The sequence below is a fragment of the Anser anser genome, assembly GCF_964211835.1.
Source record: "Anser anser genome assembly, chromosome: 9".
Lineage (NCBI taxonomy): Eukaryota > Metazoa > Chordata > Aves > Anseriformes > Anatidae > Anser > Anser anser.
Window position 1 is genome coordinate 17,597,778 of NC_139729.1, and position 8,711 is coordinate 17,606,488.

Below are 8,711 nucleotides of genomic sequence, written 5' to 3' on the forward strand. Positions count from 1 at the left end.
TGGAGCTGCTTTCAAAATATCTCTAAAGTTTAGACTCTATATTCTTTACAGTTCTTTAGTGCACATTAAAGTGTAATCTTAACCACTTCCTTTTTTTTTTTCCTTTAATTTTAAATTAGATTTGGCTTAAAAATAAGTTCCCTCAGCTTTTCCTTGCAATGGAGCTGATGGGATGGTATTTTAGGAAAGCCAGCGTTGCTCCCATGCCTGTGTGTGAGAGTTGGGCTCCAGCAATATTTTTTTCAGTCACAGGGCTGTGCTTCCAGAGACTGCTACGAGGGAGTGGAGAGGTGCCCAGCTCCTGTAGCCAGAAGAGCTCAGCCAGTCCTTGATACAGCAGCTTCTGATGCTTTCCAGAAAATTGCCCTGGGTACAGCCAGCCAGTGGAGATAAATTCGGTATTAGGGAAGTAAAACCATGCTGTCCTACATTACTTCCTCCTCAACCAGCGTGTAGAGAAGGTTTGTGTAAGATTCACATGGGTCTAATAAGGCATTTGCCCTGGTAGCAAGTGGGGCTCTATCCTTCGGGCACTTCTCATTTCTCTCTGAATGTGAAGGGACCTTACAGCAGCCAGGGCAAAGCCCAAGAAGCACTCTGGGGCTGATGCAAAAGGACCCTGCATCTGGCAGGCTGTAGGAAGAACCTACTCATATCACTCAGACTGTGTGGGTTTGGGGTTTCAGAGGTAGTACTGATGAAGATGCCATAATTAGAGCACCCGAGAAGCTACTTTAAATTATGAAATCAGCTTAATTTGTCTGCTGCGTTTGGAAGGACGAGAAAACTTCAAGCCACCTTCCTCCATTCTGAGGTTGTGTATCTCCAGCACACACTGACAGAGGATTTCTGAGACAACACCCTGAGTTGCAGTGCTGGCAAGGCACAGGCCTAAGGCTCCCTTGGCTCTGTATTTGGTACCAGCACCTCCTGCCAGCTGCCCACCAGCACAGTGCCCTTGTGTTTAAGCATACAGCTTGTGATTGTTACCAAATTCAAAATCCCTAACTCACTAAGCAGCCCTAAGATGTCTCTTTTGTTGTCTTCGGTCGTAAAACCTAAAGCATTAGCTCATCATTCAGAAAATGCCCCATATCACAAAGTCTCTCTGAAGTATGGTTTGCCCCAGTTACAAAAATCAAACAATCAAAATTAACATGTATCCAGAATCATTAATTAAAGGTTTCCTTTGCTTCTCAGTTTCTTTGCTTTCAGGCAACACACGGTTCACCTTTTCAAGCTTCCCTTTGCAAATCTGGGAGCTAGACATTCACTTTGATCTTAATGAACACTGAGACTTGGGCAGAGAAATGCAAGTGACTGACTGGCCCCAGCTCCACGTGTAAGTGTTCCCCAACTGAACCGCAGCCTGACCACGCTGTCACTGCTCACCCACCCGGACCACGATGTGACAGCTCAGTTCAGCGGATGTTCTCTGCTCTGCACCAGGGGAAGCACGTTACTCTGAGAGCCTGAACCTTCTGCTCTGCTTCTAGAGGTGGCATGCTACAGAGGGGGAGAAAAAAAAGAAAAGGGAAAGCAACATGAATTTCCCAATTCAAATCGCTGAACAGTGACACTGGAACTCAAAGTCAGGCTTTATTTTCAGCTTTGATCCATGAAAACCTACAGTTGTGAAACGGAGAAGAAAAACAAAACTGGAGGGGCTGTTGCCATTCGGTGGAGCTGCCTGATCATGAGGACCCTCCTTCCTGGCAGCTGTGGGTGCTGCAGAGGTGCTGAGGAGCCACACAGATTGTTGCTGGTGTTACTGCATCTCACGGTGGGCAGACCTCGCCAGCTGGTCCATCAGCTTTCTCCTTTCATCTCAAAGGTCCCTTATCTTCACACGCAACTGGAAAAAGAGTGTATCAGACAGAAATCAGTCTGTGCTGCCCTGGTACCTGTGGGTAGCATTCAATAATAAGTGCTGCAAGCACAGGGCTGCTGCTGCCCTTACCCTCATGCCATAAGTCTGTCAAGCAGCTGCTCTGTCTAAACTGTACCCTGCTTAACAGAGTACAGTGCCTTCCTTTTTTTCCCTTCTCCCTCTCCAGGGGCTCATATTTCTCACCTCCCACAAACACTTATTGGAAAGTATATCCTTCACCTCTGGCCTCAGTGTCCCCTTCCCCAAGCTGGAAAGTCACTGATGATGGGGGTGGAGAGTGGCAGCTTGTTCTCAGCTCATCAATCTATTACACATGTCACAAACCTCTGCAGAGGCAAGCTGGCTCCAACCCTCATTTATTTCCAAGTGCAGAGGATGTTTGTGTTTGATCGGATACGCTGGATAAATGATTTCAAGCCGTGGGTTTCATTTCATCACTAATCACAGATACGGGTTGCAGTCCTGTTCACGAAGTCAGCAGCTAAACTTCTGTTGACCTCCCTGGCAAGACAGGATACTGGTCACTCTGAAATAAATGATGGAAAATTAAATCAAAGGGGCCTCAGCAAGGGGATACGGAAAACAACAATGACATTGATATCATCTTTAACTTTGCTCCTGGTCTGTGCATTCACATATGAAAGGGAAATTTGCTTTCCTGTGTTAATAATAGCAGCAAAGCAGAAACATGTCATTGGGGAGCCTCACAACTCCAGCTAAGACAAACCCCAGAAGTTTCTAAACAAGGGCCAGGATGCTCTTATAACATCAGCCGGACCTTCACCTTAGCTGATAGCTTTGTTATCCCTCTGCCTCCCCACAAGGTTCCCTCCATCCTGATGGAAGTTGCACTGCAGCACTTAGGGCTGGTGGCACAGCTTTCTGCCTTCAGCATGGTTTCCTTCCCTTTTTCCCTGTGCCCACAGAGGAGATGACCCAGACTCCCTTTCCGAGGACATGAAGGGACATTCCCCCTCCAAACTGGTAAATCTTTCGAGTGCTCAACGCAGAGCTCCTCCCACAAATCAGGAAAAGCAACAAACTCATTTTGTTTCTTACTCTTCTTTCCTTAAATGCTACTGACTGTGAGGTAGGAGCTATATATGAACACTTAGCTCTTTTTTCACTAAGACCCAAAACCCCCAGGTCAGAGCAGGAAATTAGTTACTAAAGCATTTCCTCACACCTCCTCCGTGCCGAACCAGGCTAGATGGACAGTTTTTAGTGCCCTGTACAAAATGAGCTGGTGAGTTCTCAGGCCAGCCCCTGAGCATAGCCAGGGGGTCCTCAGCCCCCTCTTTGAACAAAGTCCCTCTATCAAGTATAACATCACAAAGAAGTGACAGAGAAGAAAATGGAGGTAAATGGGCAGGAGGAGGAACAGAGAAGACAGAACAGCAAGGAAAAATCAGGACCTGTGCCTATTACTAGTGCAGTAACACGCATCTGCATTTCACAGCTTGTAGTCCATGCTGTGGAGCTGCTGTGAAGGCCCTCTCCAGCCAATGTGCCATGACATGCCACATCCTTCCCTGTGCAAATAAAAGGACACTTAGGAAAGAGCTGCTCAGCAGGGCAGCAGTTCCCTGGCTTTACAGAGAAAAGCCTCAGTGGTGCAGCCACCAGGGACAAGCGCTCACCCACACCTCTCCATGGCGCTTCGCTGGCCTCCGGAGCCTAATTCCTGAAGTTAGGTAATAGGGCAGAGGTTTTTGGTTTCCAAAGTAGACAACGCACTGGAGAGTGGCCAGAGGCTGTGGGTACACCGAGTAAGGGTGGGGTAATTTGGGGGGAAGCTTTCTGCCTACAGGGAGAGCAGGATGCGTGAGAGCAGGTCTACAGCATTCAGCTGGAGCAAAATTACCAGCAGATCATCAGCTCGATAGCAGGATTTAGTGCAGGGAGGGCCAGGCCTGGTGAGTCACCATGCTGCCGCTGCCAATCGCCGGGGCTGCTGACTGCTGCGATACCCTGAGGAACGTGGAGCAGGGACTGGCAGGGAGATCGCCAGGTGAATTACAGAGCCAGGCACCCTCGAAAGCTGGCAGCTGCTGCCCATGTCCGTGCTCCTTTGCAGCACCAGCCCCTGAGGTGGCAGAGTACCAGCGCCAGAGACCTGCCTGCTTTTGCCACTTGTCACTTGGGTGGGCTGCGGCCTGTGCACGGCACGGCCATTCCCCAAAGGAATGGGGAGAGGAAGCAGGCTTTGCTCCACCACGAGCTCCTCCTCTGGGGTGCACACGAGGAGCTGAACTGTGCCCTACCCCGGTGTGGCAACGGCTGAACTTGGCTCAGTGAGCACTGGGGACCTGAACCTGCGGCCTAGCTTCTGGGCAACCCCAGAACCAGACTCTGAAAGAACTAAAGCAGAGAAAACAAACAAAACCAAGAACCGATCACTCTGGTTTTCAAGATCACAAGACCACTAGGCCCTGGTAGGACAGGCCCTTCTGGCCTTTGCTGTCTTCAGCTCAGTCAGCCCCTTGCCTCAGCAGATAATGAGCTCAGGTACTTGCTCATTACTTCACACCTTGCCTATCCAGCAGCCTTCTCACCTCAGCAGGTACCGTCACACCAGCTATCATTTTGACATACTGCTATTTCACTCTTTCTCCATGCAGCGCTGGGATGGGCTCCCAAACAGTCAAGCTCAGCCTATTAATCAAGGATCACATCATGCCAGAGGGTGTGGAGAGGCCCTTGACACCAAAATGTTTTGACAATCAAACAAACATCCCCAAGCGACTGTAGGCATCGAGCACAGCTGATGCACGGGTAGCCAAAACAGCTTTGAACTGTCTAGCCACACAGCCACATAACAGAGAGCTCTGCAAATCCTCCCTGAGAAGCTGGGTGAACTCTTGAGTTACTGCTATGCAGGAAGCCAGCTGTCCTGCCTGCACATCCCGCGCTACCTATGCTGCCTGGTCTGATGCTAACTCCAGTCCATGCAAGCTGAAACCCTGGCACAGGCCAGTGTTGCTGCGTGGTTTTAAGGTATTACATCCACCCTATAGAGTATATTGAAGCCATCACCCTCTGCATGCCCTCCCACCTGGCCAGTGCTGCATCCACCAGGCCTTTCTCACCAGGAAGAGAAACACAGATTCTTCACTGGCTGGGGACACTCCTCTAGCAAGAGCTAAAGATTTCAGATTCTCTGTTTAACACTACTGCAAATCCCATTTAAGAGCAGAGCTAGCCACTTCCCCTGCCTTGCAATCAGGGTCTCTGCTCCGCAGATGCAATCTGAGCCCAAATACACAGCCCACCCATCACTGGGGGTCCCCCTTCCTTCTGCTTCAGGTGGAGGTGGTGACTGGATGCAATGAGGTGGTCCTCAGCCTGCAAAGGCTTTAGATGTTGCAGTTGGTTGCACAGGGGCTGCAGCTGGACTAGATTAGGTTAGACTGGGCTAACCAGAGGGATTTTTGCTGGGTTTCTCCAGCACCACGTTAACCACAAATCATGAAGTAGCAAGAAAGACCTAAGGAAATGCTCACATCTGAAATGCTTTCTCTCAGAGCAGGTCCAAAAAATAAAAAGTCCCATGAGGTCAAAACAGAAATGAAAAGTAATCATTGGGGTCTGAGGTTCTACAACACACAGAGTATTGAAATGACTCACCCAGCCACAATAGAGCTACCAGATTTCGTGTTTGCTCAGCCCCAATCTTTGGGTGTTTTTCAGCAACTGGAACTATGAATTAAAATGCTACACTAGAATACAGCTAGTGGCAATGGAGGTGGGGTAATTTCATGAGGTAACCGTGACACACCAATGCGAGAAGGCTTTTGATCCAGTTTTGGTTTTAATTCAGAGACTAAAGTTCACCTCAGTCCTTATTTTGTCCAAATGGCTTATTCAGCTCGAGTACATATTTTGCATCCCTATTTCCCCCTGCTGCACGATGGAATATGATGCCATGCACTCTGCTTGTCATAGCTCAGATCCTGTCTTACATTTCTCTAATGCCTTGCATGCTGGAAAGTCTTAGAGTGTTTCACAAGCTGCTGCATACGTAGCCAGAATCAGACATGCAGCCACTTCTGGGGTGGAAGACAGCAATAACTGCATGCGCTGCACTAGGAGGAATAAGATTCTGTCCCGGAAGAGATACTTTTGCATAACATGTCATTAACGTCAATCTCTGAACACCCCAGCAAGCTGCTAGCTACATGTTTAGCTACATCTGAAGGACTGGAAATATTATTGCTGGGATGTAAACTTGCAGTTCCAGGCAATCTATTTCTGCTTAACCTGTTGGCAGCTGTTTTCATCACTTAGGTACACCATAGACCAGTAATAGATAAACATCAGTGTAGACCAACCTTCTGTGCCCTCTGAGAAGGGTACTGCTTTCTTGAAAGATACCTTCAGTAAAGGATCCAATGCCAGGTGGGACAGGAGTTAAATTGCTGGAAAAAGTCATCTTCTCTCTCCCATCTCTGATTTGCTCCTCACCGCCCAAAAATGTGGGGCTGTAGGTGGTGGAAAAGGCATAAGTGCAAGTAGTCCTGCAGAAATTGCAGGTTGGGAAGGAAAATGCAGAGCTGCAAGGAGGTTCAATTTGTAGCTCGTGGTCTGGGCTGTGGTTCTCAATGAGCTGAATTAGCAGCAGAGACTGAGGAGTGTGGAGCAGTAAGGGTGTGACACCAGCTCTGTTCTCCCTGTGCCTCCTGCAGCCCTCTCAGTGCCTTCACATCCCTCCCCTGTCTGCTATAGCAGTGTGACAAGTCAACTGACTGTCACAATGCAGGTTTGGTGCTTGGAGCCGGCATATCCCTATTGAACAGACTTCAATTCAGGCTTCCAGTCCTATTCCTGCACCAGATGCAGGCTCTAGGCAACCTGCAGCTTCAATAACAGCCACCTGGAGCCATCCACCACAGCCTCCCTGCGCATCTCTATACTTTCTTCCAAGAACCTGCATGCCAAGAGCACATTGTGCCAATGGTCCGAGAAGGAGGCTCCAACAAGGGTCCTGTTGAGATAGCCACAAGTTACCTTGCAGCATTTGGGATGGTGGCAGTGAAAAGGCAGGTAAAGCTAAGCAGAGACGAGGCTGACCAAGAGCACTTGTGACCTACTCTTAATGCTGCTACCAGCTCCTTCCTTGACTTTTAGCTTACTTGGTGTCCTGTTTTTTGACAGGCCTACAAACTGACTATTCTTAGGGAAGGAGAAAGAGGAAATAAAATCCCTTTTTCTGTGCCAGCCTTTCTTAGTGTCATCCTGAAACAAAAGAGGGGAGAGCAATGCCCCCTTCTTTCACACCCCATAAGGCACAGAAGAGCAGTTCTCGTGGCCCTGAGCACTGCCTGGGATGGTGGCTGGCAGCTAAAGATGGCCTAGTTTCCAGCTGCTCACCCAGCTGCTGTGGCATGCATCCTACCTCAGCCTGAATCACAGATGCTGGGAGCTAACTTTCAGGTTTGCAGGGGAGCACTGCCTTCAGCTGCACCAGCTCTTTGCTTTCAGGAAACCACAGCCCTGGTTTGGTGTTGTAGCTGTTACACGGGCAAGTGTCTTTAACCATATTCACAGGGGGCAGACTACAGCTGTTTTTCAGAAGGCATTTGCATTTTCGAGGGGCAAAGGATAAGAAGTGCTTGCCTAAAAAATAGGGTCTAGCGCAACGCAAAAAATGATTGCTGCTGACACACAGTAGCCCTAAACACTAAGTCTGTCCCTAGGTCCATTTGTGAGCCCATGCACCAGCCCATCCTTCTAGGATGCTGTGGCTCAGCTGGGCTGAGGGCTAACCTCCACTGAAGCTGCCATCTGTATACTGATGCTTTCTGCTCCTCAACAGCATCTCTGACCCTTACAGTGTTCCCCTTCATCTTAAAGATGGGTGTGAAGGTCTGTGAGGCAGCAAGGCTCTTGTCTGGTGCCTCACAGACACATTTCTGCCTTGTGCATTTCTGCACAGCCTGAAAAGCCACTGATGGGGCAGCCCTGGGGTAGTCCCTACCTTCATTCCTGCCTCTTCTCTCCGACCACACGCAAACCCGGTGCCGGCTCAGGCCAGGATGTCTGTGCCAGCCTCCAACAATGTTATTTCTTCCATTGCCCAGACCTGTTGTTTTCAAAGGAGCAAAGGGCCAAGAGATCTATTTGTTGTCGGTGTGTATGTTGGTTACTACCAGGACTGGCAGTTTTAAGGATTTTCCACGTATCGCGTGTCCCTCCACGTTGCAGTGCACTGACCCAGACACAACACTGACAGCTGCAGGGTAAATAAATAAAAACAGAGTATTTTAATCTTGGAGGGGGAGGTGGTTCGGAGGGGAAGGGGGGGCCGGGGGTGTCAGCCAGACAGAACAGGGTGGCCACAGCTGTGATGGGAACAGATGCGGCACAGGGAGCGGGAGCGGGGAATAAAGTTCTGCAAATGTAAGCAATGCTGGAAAGTCTTGGAGAATGGCACGCATATTTGGGACAGGTGGGAAGTGTTTACATTGAAATAAGAAGGACAACGGTCTGAAAGAATGCTGGTCACATTACCTGTGACCCAAGCTGACCGATCACAGCTCCAGAACATCCCAGACAACCATTTCTCTGTCACAGCAGAGCCCATCGAACACACGTAGGGTCTCGGCCAGCGCTATGGGCATCCGGTGCTCTGCAGAGCTCGTAGGTGTTTGGTCCCTCTCAAAAGCAAGCTGACATTGGCTCTCAGCCAGCCTTTATCCCAGTCTAGCTCATAGCAGGGCTTTGTAGTACCACTATGTAATCCTTGGACCAGGCGGGTACGAGGCAGGATTGAGACCAGACTCACCTGAGCCAGCAAAGCTGGCAGTGTGGTCTGCAGCAC